Raw genomic sequence first — 18,337 nt, 5'->3', positions numbered from 1 at the left:
GAAGAAAGCGGATCTCCACACTGATGAAACATGGGCAGATGAAGAAGATACTAGCGAAAGAAAACAAAAACATGGAGAGGAAAAACTGTCTGTGGAGTATAAGGCAGCTATTAAAGAGAATGACAACATTTGGATGAACTTTCGTTCATCTTGGTCTAATAATGGAATTAGTCTAGTCGTGGTGTGGGCCAGGAGTGACTGCAACCTATAATAAGCCTTCTTTACTTTGCTACAGCCATCGCTGGCCGACATTGTCATTCACTGCCATCAACGGAAATCAATGTTTCCCACATTATATTTCATGCCAACGTCAATCAAAAGTAACCTCAGATTGTTATGGAAATCTTTCAGTGAACGATTTCACTGAATCGTTTGTGACAAACGATGTTTGGTCTCAGTTGAGAGTTTTAATGCATATAGAAAGTATTATACAACGTTGGTCAGCTGGATCAGCATTCCTTCACCAACAGTGTGGATTCAGATACTGATGCTGTGGCTGAGGAGAAGACCATCCTTAACTCCAATGCTCATACGTCATAGGTCTAGGGGTAAACATATCTTGCACCTGTTTGCTGACCAAGAAGCTGGGAAAGAAGCGTAGGCGTTGTGAGCCACTATCTCAAACCTCAGCCTGCAGTTAGGAGTGTTCCAAGGTCACATAACATCTTTGATACAAGAGAAGGAGCAGTCGGTTTTGGTTCTTCCTCAGTCACATAATTAAAAATAACAAAGTACATTGGGTCACAGAAAGGTCAATACATTTAATATAAAACTAAAACAAAATAGTACAAATATTTTTTGCCATTACAAAACCAAGTACTGTAACAAAGTGATGAAGGCTTATCAAAGGTTACAGATGCATAGTCTTGAACCAAAATAAGAAAAACATACAATAATGATTGAATGGGTGGACTATGGCTTTAAAAGACCCAGAAAACAACCAAAATATTGTATGATGAAAAGTAAGAGATTCCCCAGACTGATGAAGAATAATGGACAGATGCCAAAAATAGAAATGAGACATTTTGTTTAATATACTGTGAAGGGGAGGATCAGGTGAAAGTAATAACGGGAGTGGAGAAAACAAGGGAACAAAGCTTTAGTCACAGTGAAAAGGTAATTAGTGAACAGGAGAGAAGTGCCATCAAACTTACTTGAGATTTTTTGATCATTTTGAGTTCCAATTCTAGTGTTTCTTTTTTGTTCATCTGGTTCACTTTCTTACCTCTGTATCTATCTACAGTTTTCCCGTCTTTTCCAAGGGTAAACAGACCCGAGTTCAATACCCAACAGCCACACTTGGCAGAGTAGACAGCGAACACAATGCAAAGGTGGGCTAACGGAAAACTGTTTTGATAGATTCAACAGTTTAGATTGTAGATTCATTGATAGGTTGGTTGATTGATTTACATTGAGCAGGACCTCTCCCTTTATGTTCCTTCCTCAGATGTCTATCCACAGCTGGGCAATGGTAATTTGCTGAAATGAACTGTGTATTAACAGTCAGGAGAATTCAAAAGGTAAAAAACCAAGTCACCAGCGTGGCTGCGGGGCTGAAGCCAGATTTATTTTGAATGGCCAAACCTGAATAAAGTATTCATTCAGTAAGACGAGTTATGGTTTAGAATGTTTGTAGAGCACACACATACACTCACCGGCCACTTTATTAGGTACACCTTGCTAGTACCGGGTTGGACCCCCTTTTGCCTTCAGAACTGCCTTCATTCTTTGTGGCATAGATTCACCAAGGTGCTGGAAAACATTCCTCAGAGACTTTGGTCCATATTGACATGATGGCATCACGCAGTTGCTGCAGATTTGTAGGCTGCATCTCCATGATGTGAATCCCCCGTTCCACCACATCCTGCTGGAAGTAGCCATCAGAAGATGGGTACACTGTGGTCATAAAGGGATGGACATGGTCAGCAGCAATACTCAGGTAGGCTGTGGCGACAAAGAAACAAACATCTGTTAATACTTATAGACACCTGCTCTGTCCTCATACATAGCTGAACACCTCTAAACACCTCCCAAGAGTCTGGAGACAGAATGTCAGTCTGACTTCAGGTTTATTGATTTAGAAAGAGTGAAACTGAGAAAGAGAAACAATAATCAATGATATGGTTTCACATCCACACATTGCCTTGCCATACATCACAGAGATGACCTAACAAAGAAATAGCGACATATAGCTACAGATGTTGTATGATGCAACAATACACAGGTAAAGATCATTTTATGCCACGTCCTACACATTTGGGGTAGTCAATAGTCCTAGGAGAAGCACACCTGTTAACCATCTCAATTCCATCTCTCCTTTCAGTCATAGGGTGAGGGTTAGGGTAGGAGTTTCTCATAGAAGTCTGTCTGTGTGTGGTAATGCTGATCTGCACTGTGACTGCAGCCTTTTAGGAAGTGAATAGGTTGGTTTCACATACACTAAAATGTGTACTTCAAGTAATCTTGTCTGTCTACAAGAGGGCAGCATATCATCATTTCAGATCTGCGATCAATGAAGGGGCCCAACAGTTTAAATAAATCATATTAATATCTATTGTTAAAGTTGAAGGGTTCTCCCTCGACAGACTCTCTCTCAATGTGAAGAATTACTTTGATGTATTTGAAAATAATCTTCTACATGCAGATGCATCATTTACTACTATGTAGTAGTTGTCATTCACTCATGGCCTGTCTGAAGGTGTTGAGCAGGACAGGTCTCAGCACTCATCCACTCAAGGTCTCTGATCCAGCACTCCTGTCTTCCTTTCTTTCTCACTATCTTTAGGATCGATCCCCATTAGCTGCCGCCATTAACAACCACATATACACTCACTGGGCTCTTCATTAGGAACACTATATTAATACTGGGTAGGGCCTCCCTTTGCTCTTAAAACAGCCTAAATTCTTCGTGGCATTGATTCCACAAGATGTTTGAAACATTCCTTTGAGATTCTGGTCCATGATGACATGATTGCATCACGCAATACCTATAGATTTTTCAGGTGCACTTTCAAGCTGTGAATCTCCCGTTCTACCACTTCCCAAAGGTGTTCTATTGGATTCAGATCCAGTGACTGGGAAGGCCACTGAAGAAAACTGAAGCACTTACACATGGCCACATTATTATGGGGGTTATACGTCCTGTCATCTATAATTGTCTTATCATTATTCTTATTACTAATTTATTACATGGCCCCAGCATTTTCTTTTTATCTTGTAATTGTTATTATCTATTTATATAGGCAGGCCTGCTATGATTTTAAAATCAACACCTTACTTTGCACTTTCGCCCACGTAGCACTTCTTCTCCTAAAGCATTCACACCCTGATGGTTCAATAGCGCTCCAACAAATTCTTCTTGACTTCCCTCTAGTGTCCATTTTTTGGCAGCGGCACACACAGTCCACCCTTTTCCAAAACATTGGTGAAATGGTAGAAGCAGGCCCCAGGGTAACTGTCAATTTATATGTTGGGGTTGGTGAAAGGAGGAATTCTGTTCAGGTTACAATCCCCCAATATCAGTGTCGGTTTGTGGCCTTCAAAATTCCAATCTGTCACCTTATGTTGTAGTCTGGCTTTGTGTTACCAGGGAGTTTTCGATTTTTCCTTCACACTGGCGTCACCTGTTGATGAAAGGAGGAAAGGTGAGATGACATCATCAGCGTGTATGGAGATGTGACTGTGTAGCTGAAGGGTGCACATGGTTGTTAAAGGGATAGAGATGGCTGCTACAGAGGCCCGAGGTTGACGCCTCGCAGGACGGCAACAGGAAGGACTGCAGGGGGAAGATAAAGACATCAGGAGATTTACGAGAATATGTGTTATGTATTATAATATATTAAGATAATACATCATAATTATCATTATTATAGAATTATAATTATATAATATAATTCCAGGAGATTGTCCCTCTCCTTCTCCTGACTGCACACACACAATCTCTATTTTCATCCTGAGAATGAGTGTGTTCGAGTCAAATTTCTAAGAATGTGTCTTCGATGGAGTGATACTGTCCGTCCACTAGAGGGCAGTCCAATGCAACTCATCTCATCTCATAGGGTCATTCAGATCAACACTCCATTCAAAAGCAAGTGGAGGAAATCAAATAAGCATTACACTATGTATGTGTGGGGGGACATGCAGCGTTCGGCCTGTAGAGGGAGCTACAGGACCGTGGCCAGGGTTATGTCGGCGAGGCTCCGTTGCACACCTGTTGCAAATGAAGCCTCGTTGACTAGATGCTTAAGATGTGTGTGCCTCTGCTTTTTCAGGAGGTGGGCTGGGAACGAAGGAGCAGGTTCCGAGAGAGAGAGACGACTGGAAAGTCGCTGAACTTTGAAACGGGCTGAAAAGCCAAATTGACCACTGTGCTAATAAACGGGAGCTACATTCCCTCACTACCATACTGCGTCTGCCTCCGTACGAACAAACATTATTACAGTATGTATATGTATTTCTATCATATCTTGCTACAGTGAAAATACTAGGTTTGTAGGTTCGTTTCGTTTGTTTAATCTGGTCCGGGTCCTTATCGTGTAAAAACATTACTCTTCATACTTTTAGACAATATTAAACAATAACAACACCGAGCCCATGGTACTTCTGCACATCTGTATCTGGTGGAAGACCTTGTTGACGAAGATGATGTTGTCCCGCCAGTTGGACAGCGTGCTGCTGTTGGAATGGCTCTTCTCTGTCTCGGCAGGCCTGTTGGGCTCCCCCTCCTCCCCAGTCCTTCTCCTTCCTGAGAATTGCACATAACTTGATTTCTAGATTGGAGTGTTACAATTTCTATTGTGGCTTCTTTTAACAACATAACGAAATAACAAAAACACTCCTTTCAAATAGCCACTGTCGAAGCTGGAGCGGGGTTAATAACACACAATCCAAGATAGAGAAAAAAGCGGAGATCAAAAGTTAGAATTCAAACCAAAATAGCATTTATTATGCATTAACGTTCAACAAAAATATTCTCTGTGGCTCTTCAATGCCATAAACAAAATATATTGATCCCGAATTGTTTCTTTCAATTTGTGACAATAACTTTTGTTAGTTTGCAGTAGCTTGTGGTGATTGTTTGTGGTCAAAAAGCTGTTCCACTTCCCCGTCTAACTCGGATTCTCTCCAAAAACAGGTGCCGCGGCTTTCCACCAATTAAATAGACACCTCCCATAGCGGACCCAGAATCGAAGAAAAAAAAAGAAAAAAAAGAATTCACAGGTTCTTGACAGAACAAAAGCATAGATGTAGAGTAGTAGACCGTACATGAAGAGTTTGACTGCAAGACATGGTTATGGTACAGTATAGCACCGTGCTTTGTTAGTCTACTGGGGTAGGCCAGGGCAGTGAACTCACAGGTCCTCAGGGCCTCCTCTGCGTCAGGTTCCTGGTGGTTGACGGCGATGCCCTGGTGTGACCTCTCCTGGAAGAAGGGTAGTCTGTCTACCAACTCGCCCTCTAGGAAGGCTCCTTCTTCCACCTCCTCCTCCTCCTTTTCCTCCACCACCACCTCCTTCAAATCTTCCTCCTCTCCCCTATCTGGCAATGGCAACTCTTCCTCCTCCTCTGATTTTGGAATGGATTGGACCCTGTGGGCGGGGCTTGCAGACCCAGAGAGGAAGTGACTTCTTTTTCTAAGGGACACAAAGTTGTTGGTGGAATCCATGTTCTTTCAGAAGTCAGAATTAAAGCTCATACCTTCAGAGAGGCGTTCACAACTTTAAAACATTGTAAAATGTAAAAATCTGTGTACAGTACAATGAATTAATTCAAATGCAGTATTTTCTCTCTGCGCTAAAACACATTTCATTCATGTCAACGTACCGATTGTCTTGTCTTTGTTGACCTTCCAGGAGAGAGGTCCCTCATGCACCATCTTCCTCTTGGTGAGATCCATATTCGACAGGAGAATGTGAATCATCAAATCATCATCAAAACTTCAGTTTCTTCTTTTCTTTTTCTGAACATTTTTGGCTTTTACAGAGTAGAAAACAATCATAATGCCTGTTACGACTCCAGATGACAACTCGTCTACGTCTAGGGGCGGTAGAGGAGTCGCAACAAAAAGGTAGTGCCACGGACTTATTGCAGGAATTAAACAGGCACAAACCACAGTGTAAACTATATACAATTATTTATTTCCTCTGGGAAAACACAACACAAGACACACGCCAAGGAGAAAAGGGAACTATGAGCGGTGCCAAAGCAAAGAAATCATAAACAAAGGTGATGTCCTAAACTAGTGCAATAGTAATCTATACTACCAGGGCTATGCTAAAGTGCTATGCTACACTAGACTAGAACATACATGGGGCGGCACCCACTCCTAACCTGGTGAATTGTAACAGAGATGAGCCTACGTGTTGGAAATGTAAACCCATGGGTCTCTTACCTATTCACCTTACCCCTATGGCGTACATTTAACAGACAGACAAATATTGAGAAAAAAACTATACGTAAACAATGACGCAAGTATACCAAAAGAGAACTAAATGTAAATAAGTACGTCGGAGGTTTCGAACAACTAAGCAACAGCGAATCGACAGCAAACATAAGCTACGGTACAACTGGGTCGACTCCCGAGGGGAAGGCCAGCGGAGCTTTTAAATGACACGGACAGCCCTCTGATTGGTCAGGAATGGTGATGACTGATTGGGACGAATGGCCAATTGCTGACGGACACCTGAATGTAGAGTGACAGGTCAAGGGAAAAACAGAAGGAAACACAAAACACAACAAGGAAACGCACATGTAGGAGTGGGAACGTAACAATGCCAAACAAGAATACAAGGCTACGGATAACAGACGCAAGGGAATAACTTACAGAAATTCAAAATAATCAAACAGGAACCTTAAAGGGAAACTTTCTGATTAGAAGTGAATGGGAGAGTAGTGGAGCGCCTCCTCACCTTGAACTATGAGATCATGGGGTTCTCACTCTGCTTCAGTAAGGACAGGTCTAACCGTCTCTGGTAGTCCTCTAGTCCCTGTAAGGATAGGAACGTGCACACACACACACACACACACACACTTATGAGCACTGAACAATCACACATGTTGTCCTGTGGTAAATCATGAATCATTATATTACTAACCAAAACATTGAACATACCACATAAATAATGACAGGTGCTTGCTAATATGCATTCTGACCAACTTGTGCAGCTCAGTGGCATTCTAAACGACCTGCTCCTTCATTTTAAGCATTTAAATCACAGTCCTGGTTGTCCGATCACAAGTATTATCCGATTACCAGTATCAAGTCCTAATTTACGGAAACAAGTAATATGAGATCGGCACACCCCTCATCGGCATGTGACCACCAATGTTGGGTCTAATCAATGGCGTCTATTCACACGGTCCTGGTTACCTGTTTGTTCTCTGCCTCTTTGACGGCCTGGTTAACATAGTTGAGTATCTTCCTGCAGCAGTCTCCTGTCCTCTTCACCTTGTCCCTCTCCTCCATCTCCTCTAGGGGTCAAAAACAACAACCAAACGTCAACCAGTCATCCATCAACTCATCATCTCATTGTTAATGTGGGCCGATAAGTGCACTACACCAGAAAGTGAGCAAGTGTTTTGAGCTGGAGGGGGTGGGTTGGGGGGTGTTAGGTAAAGGGGGCGGAGGTGCAAAAAAGGGAGGTGAAAGAGAAAGCAGTTTTAAAAAGACAAGGTTTAAAAAGTGTGCAGGTGAGGCGAAAAACACATAGGGGGCTTGTAGGAGAACCTCACCACAGGAACATACATGTATTGTAGTCGTTGTGAAATCGTAGTAGTCTATGGTACGTGTGTACTTGGCTATGCTCTCAAGCAGTAGAGGATACTTGGTCAGCCTCTGCATCTCCACAGGAATGATGTCCTTCAGCTGCAGTCGGCGACACTGGCGGTTACTCTCGGTTATTCTCCGCCGTACCGTGGTGGGCGGACAGAGAGGCGGTCGAAATCCACATCAACCTGCTCAGACAATAAAACTATAGGACACTGGTTAGAAGACCCTAGCCTACCTAACTTGCGGTTACTTTCCTGATTCAACTTTGTGTCTACCTTCTTGATTCAACTTGCTTTACCTTCCCTGGCTCCCCCTTCCCCCTTCCTCTTTCATCGTTAGCTGCTCCGCCTTTTTCTTGTTGTGACCGTCTAATTGTCACCTCCGATTTCCATCCCCAAACCTTCCAATCTACCTTCCGCGACCCGTTCCGTAACTTCTTTATCTTACCAGCAGCATGGTACAAACAGTTGACCTTTTAAAACATTTTCGAAAACATTTTACTGTATTACTATATGCTGAGTAAAAGTGATTCTTAATTGAAGAGTTTCATGTTTAGGCTCAGACTGATTCATTTCACATTCTAGGGTTCCATATACACTCATACACACATCACACACTCACACAGACACATCTTATACACTCATATAACACAGCACACACTCACACATCTTACACACTCACACATAATCATACAAATATAGACACCCACTCATTCTTACATTCTCACACATACAAATACACTCTCAAGCACACATACATACATGCAAATACACACAGTTGTTGGTTATACCTACGTTTGATTCCCAGGGTATAAGACACCAATTGTGATTAGGATATCTCAAGCTGATTCCAAAGCTGCTTCCTAACATATTTCTTTAATCTCAGTGATATCCTAGATAACCAATAATACAATATTGTTCTCTTTTGACAAATTGCAGAAAAGAGTGAAAATGAAGACATTTTACAATAACCCTAAAAACAATTACTGCAAAAGGAAAGACAAAAGGGAAAATGGAGAAAGGGATTACCATAGTAACTCCAGTAGAAATATTAGAGAATAAAAACCCTCTTTTGAATAACCAAATAAGAGAGATGTCAGAAAAATGGGAAAAACGAACCAGTAAGAATTATACTAAGTGGCCTAAGGAAGGGACATTTGATGTTGCAGTGTGTAAGGAAATGGGAACACTGGTAAAAAAACCCACAAACCTTGAGTTAATTCAAAAAAGAGACAGGAGAAAAGAGAGAGAGAAATAGACCTTTAGATTTTAAAATTGTTAAAACAGTAGGATTCTCGGGACAAGCGCAGTTAATTCCAATGGCAACTCCAGTAAGTCTGAAGATAGGAGACAGAGCCCACAACCCTGCCCATACTGATCTCTGACCAGACACCGGTGAATCTCTTGGGGAGGGATGCATTATGCATGCTGGGGATGAAAATATGGTGTTCCCCAGAAGGTGTATATGTAGATAATACGGCAATAAAGACACAAGAAATACCAATAAATGCAAGCGCAAATGTTTACTGGTTAGAGGAAATAAACCATGAAATAGAGCAAACTTGGTTAAAATGGAGAAAATGTATTGAAGCCCAATTGCCAGATGCACGAAAACCACGATTTGACTACCACTGCACAATGCAGTTTGACTCAAATTGCGACTCCTACCAAGAACAAACTAAAAATGTGGTTGTCCCATTAATGTCACAATACATCATAGTGGGAAAACAGGGAGCAGCTATGAAAATAGATGAATCAGAATTTGTACAAAAATGGTATAATATACCTAATGCTGCTCCTCATGTGTCATTAATGGTAAATAAAGGGTATAGAGCAAGAGACTTGGGACCAATGATGAGAACCGCATTAAAAAGTGACTGGAAAAAAACAAGTAACCCATTGGTAAAACATTCTGCAGACAAGGAATTCATAAAAATAATATGTGCCACGCCTATGAATGGTATACCACAGGAAGTAGCCATATTGGTTAAACAACAAGTTCAGATGAAAGAAAAATCAGATAATCAATTGAGCGATGACATGGAAAAACAGATTCCAGAAAGTCTCTGGTCAAAACATGACACTGACGTGGGCTTAGTAAAATCAGCAAGCCCTATAATTATGAGAACAAAACAGGGCAGTGTATTACCAAGAAAAGCCCAATATCCTATGAAACCTGAAGCTGAGGAAGGAATAAGCAAAACAATAGAGGGTTTGATAGCAGCGGGAGTTTTAGAAAGAATAAACAGCCCGTGCAATACCCCCCTTCTTCCAATTCTAAAAGCAGATAAGTCAAAATGGAGATTGGTGCATGACTTAAGAGCAGTAAATGAGGTGGTGCAGGATTGGCCAGCAGAAGTACCAAATCCTCATACACTGTTAACAAATGTTCCTCCGACAGCCAAATACTAGACAGTGATAGATTTATGCTCAGCTTTTTTCAGTGTACCGTTAGCAGAAGAAAGTTGGTACTTGTTTGCATTCACCTACAGAGGACAACAATACACATACACTAGAATACCTCAAGGGTTCAAACATTCGCCTCATGTGTTCAACCAGGTGCTAAAAGCAGATCTAGAAGACCTGGAGATAAACAGCACAGTAATCCAATACGTGGAAGATCTGATTGGAACAATGTCATGAGGACTCCATAAGAGTTCTCCAAAAATTGGCAAAGGGGGGACACAAAGTGTCAAAAACTAAATTGCAGTATTGCTTACCTCAGGTTGACTATCTGGGAAGAACTATAGCGCATGGGTCAAAAGCAATATCACCAGGACAATTAGAAGGCATAAGTAAAACACCAAAACCAGTAAATGTGGGCCAAATGATGACATTCTTGGGAATGACAGGATTCAGCGGAGATTGGATAGAGGACTATGCGATAAAAACAGCAGCTCTGAGGGTGCTGATGAAAACAGCGGGTCAGCAGAACTTAAGAGCCCCTTTAATATGGACAACAGAAGCTACAATGGCATTTGAAATGTTGAAAAAAGAAATGCAGCTATGCACTATGCCTATGAGAAGGCCTCGTCAATCACAACGGGCTACCCAATAACAATATACACACACATCACAAGACAGTGGAACTGTTAGAACAGGGAAGGTTTGTTCTAACACAAGCTAGGAACCTGTCATATTTGTCGTTATTAACATACCCAGACATCACTATCAAGAGATGTAGCACAGTAAATCCAGCTGAGTTAATACCACTGGCAGATGAAGGGGAAGAACATGATTGTATAGCACACTCGCTAACATTCACCAGGTTAAGACCAGATTTAGAATCAACACCCTTACTATATGCAGAAGAGACATATTTTGTAGATGGTTCATGTTATCGAGATCATTTAGGAAATCATGCAGGGTACGGCATAGTCAAACAAATAGGGCAGACATTCAGCTGTCCACAACCGTGTTCTGCCCAGTTGGCAGAACTAAGGGCACTGACAGAAGCCTGTAAAATGGGGGAAGGCAAATCAGTGAACATTTTTAATGACTCAGCGTATGCGCATGGAGTCTGTCATCTGTTTGGGGCAGTATGGAAACAGAGAGGCTTTTTGAAAAGTGATGGGTCACCCATACAGCATTGTGAGCAAATTAAGGAATTGATGTCGACTATGATGAAACCAAAACGGTTAGCGATCATCAAATGTCAGGCGCACCAGAAAGGCAATGATTACATTATTCAGGGCAATAATGCTGCTGATGAAGCGGCAAAGCGAGCCTCGAAGTGTGAGGTGGCCGTGTTGGCCCCAATGGTATTAATAGAACCAATAACGCAGCTAGAGGATATAATACGCATGCAACAGATTGCAGGGCCGTATGAGCAATCCATGTGGCTCCAAAGGGGGGCAAAAGGAGACTCTACAGGATTGTGGAGATTGCATGAGGGTACGATAGTGGCACCTACGGTGCTACTGGGGATTTTGATCGCTGATGCGTATGGTTTTGACCATTGCGCAAGGAGGGAAGTTTTGAGAAAGATAAAACTCCAAGGGTATTGGTCACCCTATTTACAGGCAATGGTAGAAAATGCATTGGCAGAATGCACAGTATGCGCACAAAACAATGTGAGAAAGGAATCAAAACACCCTTAGGACACATACCGGTTCCAGACGAACCATTTAAACATTTGGTAATGGACTATGTAGACAGGATAAAAAAGGTCAATGGAAAAGATACATGCTTGTTGTCATAGATAGATTTAGCAGATGGGTAGAAGCAACGCCATCGGCAGAATTAGGGGCAGGAACAGTGGTTACATTTCTAACAAGAGAAGTAATACCCAGATTTGGAATACCTAATGAGATTAGCTCAGATAATGGTGCAGCATTTATTCAGAAAACTGTGAAACAAGTCATACAGCAGTTAAGGATAAAGCAAAGATTGAGTTGTGTCTACCATCCACAATCACAAGGAATGGTAGAAAGAATAAATGGTACCCTCAAAACAAAGCTGAATAAGATATGTGCCTTATAATATATACCTTACTAAGGACCACCACTGGAACAACTCCAGATGGAACTAAAGCAGTACATGAAACAACTAACTGAGATACATAAAGTTATATATTCACAGGAAAAAGACTAGCAGCCGGAGCCGGAGCCACCCCTGCCCAATCCGATAACTCCAGGAGACCAGGTGTACATCAAAGTCTTCCGGAGGAAGTGGAACGAGCCAAGGAGAGAGGGACCGTACGAGGTAGTGCGAGCCACCCCCACTGCAATACAAGTCCGAGGGAGTCTAACCTGGTACCACTTGAACCACTGCACCAGGGTCCCGAGGCAAGAAGAAAAAGCAAACCAGAGAAGAAGACGAAGGAACGGGTAAGATCGTACAGGAGCACAGAGGAAATGAAGGAACAGGTACAGAGGCTGAACAGGGGCCGGAAATCCAGCCCCCAGCCGAACGGGAAGGACAGTAGAGCCTGGGGGATCCTGGGGAAGTGACTAGTGATATATAAAGTAATAATACTAATCTATATGCTGTCCCAAATAGAACAGGCCCTGCCTAGAGAATTGAGTCAGGAAGTGAAGCAAACACAGGTTGAAACCAAAAGAGATAGGGACAGAGAATATAAGGTAAATACATTATGGGAACAGGCAAAGCAAAATTATTGGTATAAATGGGGAGAGTTTACAGCCCAGTCAGTAACAGAAGGAGACTGCCTCATGTGTAGTCCATCACCACTGAAAAAACTACGAGTTGTACCTAACACACACACACATACCAGGCATGTGCACAGTTATATAAAAAGTCCTGTCCCATAGAAGAATCAAAACGACCATATTGTCCAGCCGAATGTTTGGGTATCTTAAGCAACACCAGATACCATCCGTTTTATGATCAAACTTTTAGAGACCAATTCAGAAAAATAGATGTGAGAATAGATGAGAAAAAGAGGGAGATCCCCGGATTCAATTGATTGGAAGCAAAAGTTTGAATGCTTCGACAAACCACTTAACACAACATATGGCACCGCAAACCTGGGGAAATTTAAAGTGGACTGTCACGTCACGTGGCGTATTGTACCTTGGAATATGGAACAACCTAGGCCAAAAGTAGCTTATAACCAAGCAATATACCAATGCGACCCGTAAGGTAGTACTAAAGTAGCCCTAACATGTTTGAGACAGAAGAAGAAGTATCCAATGAGAGGCGCAGGATAAAACAAGATAGGCAAAGAAACTGTTCTGGACCACTGGTACTGAGATTAGGGGCTCCTGGGGCACCAGGAGGCATACCTCTAATCGATATATATCTTAGCCAGAATGAGCCAGTGGCAGATTACTAGTGGGTATGTGGAGAAGGAAGGCTAATGGCGGCATTACCCGCTGATTGGTCAGGAATATGTGCTAGGGTTCGGAATCGGAATAAATATCATGACTTTAAAATACCTCTCCGCACGTTTTAAAGTTTGATCAGTCTAAATAGCTTGAACGCTGTAGGAGGAGTAGCATACCAAAAAATCGGAAGAATTGGAATAATAATGATAAGAAAAAGAAGAATAAGTATGAGCAATAACAATAGTTAGACTCTCTCTGAACCACTCAATATTTGTTGTGAAACAACACAGCACAAGTCCAAAATGCATGTAGGTGACTAGCAAGCTAGCTAGTTCAAGCTAAAGCTAACAATGCTACCATTGCTACTAACTGACAAATAGTCATGCCATTACCCAGATACATTTGTTGACTGTGTCTACTACTGTAAAATGTAATTAAACGTCACATACCCGCTTCGAAGTCGCTCTCGCTGTCCTCCCAACGGGAGCCCTGCAAAAAAGAAAAACAACAACAACAACCTGTCGTAGAAACGGCTGCCCCAGTCCACGCACAGCCAATCCTGAAAAACACGAAGGCATTTTTCAGGCCTTCCTTGCTAATGCTAGTGTCGTAGAATTTAAGTTATAATACTTAAAAATAAAATACCGTTAACCAGAGCTGTTGATTCATTCAGACTTTATTCCCGCAGAACATGAGAGCCGACCCCGTTATCTCCTCAGTCACCTGTCTTTATAGATTTCACACAGGTTAACGCCTTCTATTCAACGTGTTTCTGATTCCTGTCTACATACACCAATAACATTCAAGAACTACATTTCGTCATCAAGTTTTGTCTAATCAGGCCTTTTGTTCTGACTGTTTGACTTTGTTTATTACGTAATAGTCTTAGTCTTGAATGTTAGTCTTGGTTGCGATAAAAGTTTCCTCTGCACAGCCTCAGCTTTTAACCCACTAACAAAACGGTCACGGAGTGCATCATTAAGATGTGCACCAAACTCACAATGAGTTGAAAGTTGCTTCAAAGCTACTATGTAATCAGACATAGACTCACCGTCTTGTTGATTTTTTTTTTGGAAAACGGAAACGTTCCGCGATGACAAGCGGTTTCGACTTGTAATGCTCACTGAGCGACTCGCTTAGCTCCTCGTAGGTTTGTGTGCTAGGTTTTTCAGGACTGACTAAATTCTTTAAAAGTCTGTAGGCATCCGCTCCGATTACCGACAGAAACACGCTGACCTTTTTGTCAGTGTCCACCTCGTTTGCGATCATCCACTGTTCCAGTCTTTCCAAGTAAGATTCGAAATCTTCCTGTCCTTCTTTGTATTCAGCTAACGCACCGATTTGGAAACTAGCTATCTTGCTAGCTTGTAGTCGCCTTTAGCTACTTAGCTTCCGTTTGCTAGCCTCTTTCTTTCGAGCTACAAAGTTCGTTTATTGCGTTCTACTTGCTGCAAAGTTGTCTGTTGTTCAACCAATATGGCTACTCCCTGTGGTATATATTATTTTTATGAATTCCTTATCCGCAAAATGTTTTACCAATGGGTTACTTGTTTCTTTCCAAATACTTTTTAATGTGGTTCTCATCATTGGTCCCAAGACTCTTGCTCTATACCCTTTATTTACCATTTATGACCCATGATGAGCAGCATTAGGTCTATTATACCACTTTTGTACGAATTCTAATTCATCTATTTGTATAGCTGCTCCCTGTTTTCCCCTATAATATATTGTGACATTAATGGGACAACCAGATTTTTGGTTTGCTCCTGCCAGATTTGTTCTTGGCAGGAGTTGCAATTTAAGTCAAATCGTGGTCTCCTTGCATCTGGCAATTGGGCTTCAATAAATTTTCTCCATCTTAACCAATTTTGCTCTATTTCACATCATTTATTTCCCTTAACAAGTAAACATTTGCGCTTGCAGTTATTGGTATTTCTTGTATCTTTATTACCATATTATCTACATATACACCTTCTGGGGAACACCATATTTTCATCCCCAGCATGCATATTGCATCCCTCCCCAAGAGATTCACCGGAGTCCGGTCAGAGATCAGTATGGGCAGGGTTGTGGCTCTATCTCCTATCTTCTATTTGAACCTACAGCATTGGTTCTTGATCAGCTTCTGTGGTTAATACTGGAAGCTAGTAACCATAATTTAGTCCCCTATATGGATTGGCCGGTCCTTGTGGAGGCCTCTGCTGTTGCTGACTATAGCCCTGTTCACTATTCTCCCTCGATTTCGGATTAGTACAATCCCTTTGGAAATGTCCAGCACATGTCAGATGGACCTTTTGGGTTTGTTCTTTGGAACCGTCCTTGGGGTCTCTTTCTGCCCTTCCCTGGCTTAAACTGCTGGGGCTGCTGCGTATGCACCTGAACTACAAGTACGGTGGGTTGCTCTTGTCCCTGAGGTCTCAGCACTGGAAGTGGTTCTGGTATGGCTCTGTATGGAACTGGTTTCTTGGTTTCGGCGCCCATTACGCCTTGTTTTCGTTTTGTGAGTTCCCCCAGCTGGAGCTGTGTTAACCTTCTCTGGTCCCCCTTTTCTTGCTCCTTTAGCCTTGACTCATCCTTGTGTGTTTTGGACGTGAGTCCCACCACATCCTCTAACCTGCTTTTCACCGGAGGGGACATGGCATCTACCACTGCGGTTCTGAACAGAGTTGTCATCAGTGGGTCTCCCTCTGGGTCGACTTCAGTCTCTAGTTTCCACTTCTTTGGTTGCTGGTGCAGGTATGTGGCAGGATCCTCAGTCTCTCCCAGTGGGTCTCCCTTCAGGGTCTTAATATCCATCCTTTGTGGATATTCTTCTCTCAGGGTTGTCCACCTCTCATTTCTGGTCTGGTCAAATGACATCCCATCGGCTCTGGTATTGTCCTTTGCTTCTTTCAGTCCACAGCTTATGAGAACGTCTTCCATCTTTGCCTCCCCCAGTACCTTGGCCAACAGGGCTATGAGGTCTCCCACCGCCAGCAGTTTCCCTGCAGTCTCTTCCTCAAGGCTTCTAATCCCTTTACCTGCTCCATCATGTATGTTAAGTAATCCGCTAACTATTCCCTGCACATCCTGCATACCCCAGGGCACATAGTGTCCTTGATTTCCTTTTATCAGGATGGGGCAATGATATCTATCTGGGTGACCTATCTTTTCCCTATTCCTCAACTCTCGTTCAGTATTCCTGGATCTTTCCTCATGTCTTCTCCTAATATTTCTCTCTTACTCCGGCTTCCAATGGTTTAGTCCTCTTCTCTTGCCTTGACTCTGACCTCCACACACCTTCTTCTAATTTTGCATAACAATCCAGCTCTATAGGGCTTCTAGATCCCTTTCTCACTTCACTTCCCTTCTCTTCTTTTAACATTGCTTCTCCTTCTGTTTTGAACAATTTTAACATATCTATTTCTCTCTTTCTTGACTTTACTCGAGTTTTGGGGTTTCTTATCAGTGTTCCCATTTCCTTACCCACTGCAACATCAAATGTCCCTTCTTTTGGCCACTTAGTATAATTCTTACTGGTTAGTTTTTCCCATTTTTCTGACATTTCTTTTATTTGGTTATTTAAAAGAGGGTTTTTATTCTCTAATATTTCTACTGGAGTTACCAGGGTAATCCCTTTCTCCATTTTTCCTTTTGCAGTAATTATTTTTTAGGGTTATTGTAAAATGTCTTACTTTTCACTCTTTTCTGTAATTTGTCAAAAGAGAACAATATTGTATTATTGGTTATCTAGGATTCTACTGTATAATTAAAGAAATATGTTAGGCAACCACTTTGGACTCAACTTGAGATATCCTAATCACAATTGGTGTCTTACACCTTGGGAATCAAATATAGATATAACCAACAACTTATGTACTTGCATGTATGTATATGTGTTTGAGAATGTGGTTGTATGTATGACAATGTATGAATGAGTATGTGTCTATATTGGTATAATTATGTGTATGTGTCTATGTCTTTATGGGTAAGACTCATGTACGTGTTCCACCACGGAGGCCAAAGGTCCAGGGCAATCTATACAAATTTTCTATACTAAAAGCACGAATTCTGCTTACTTTGTTTTTGAGCTCATTAAATTTGTATAAATTGTCCGGTCCCCTTCTCAACGATAGTTCACGATGCGAGCCTTATTTATCCATCCTGTTCGTGACGCCAAATATGTAGTGGAATTTAAATCATGGTATTTTGAAATAACATACCGTTAACCAGAGCTGTTGATTCATTCAGAGACTTTATTCACAGAGAACAAAGCCGGGTCAGGTTTGCAAAGTTGAACACACTTTTCACTTCCGTTACCTGTCTTTTTATAGACTTCACATAGGTCAACACCCTTCATTCAACAAACGTCTACTTCCTGTTTACATACACCAATAATATTCAAGAACTACATTTCGTCATGCCGGGGCTACGCCCCCTTTGGCTTGGCGCCGATCAGTCTACTGTAGAGATCAATTGACCTAGGCTGTTTTCTAAAGCCCTTTTGTCTTGGCTGTTTACAACTGTGTTTATCACCCATCCATCCTGTCCCCAGATCACCTGATGATGTTTACACAGCTGTATACCACTCTACTTCAAAGCATCCATACCCCCTAGTCAGCCCCCACCTAAGTGATCTCACCCCTCTGAGATGTTCCAGGACCATCTGGTGTCCTTGTGACCTTTTCCCCTAGGTGTGGGATTACTAAGGCTAGTATTTGTCTTTAAATTTACTATAATGACAGATTTGAGAAGCACATTTCTTCAATGGTGGCCGCATGGCATTCCTGTGCAGGTGACAA

This window comes from Argentina silus (assembly GCF_951799395.1).
Source record: "Argentina silus genome assembly, chromosome: Y".
NCBI classification, from domain to species: domain Eukaryota; kingdom Metazoa; phylum Chordata; class Actinopteri; order Argentiniformes; family Argentinidae; genus Argentina; species Argentina silus.
This window is presented reverse-complemented; position numbering follows the sequence as displayed.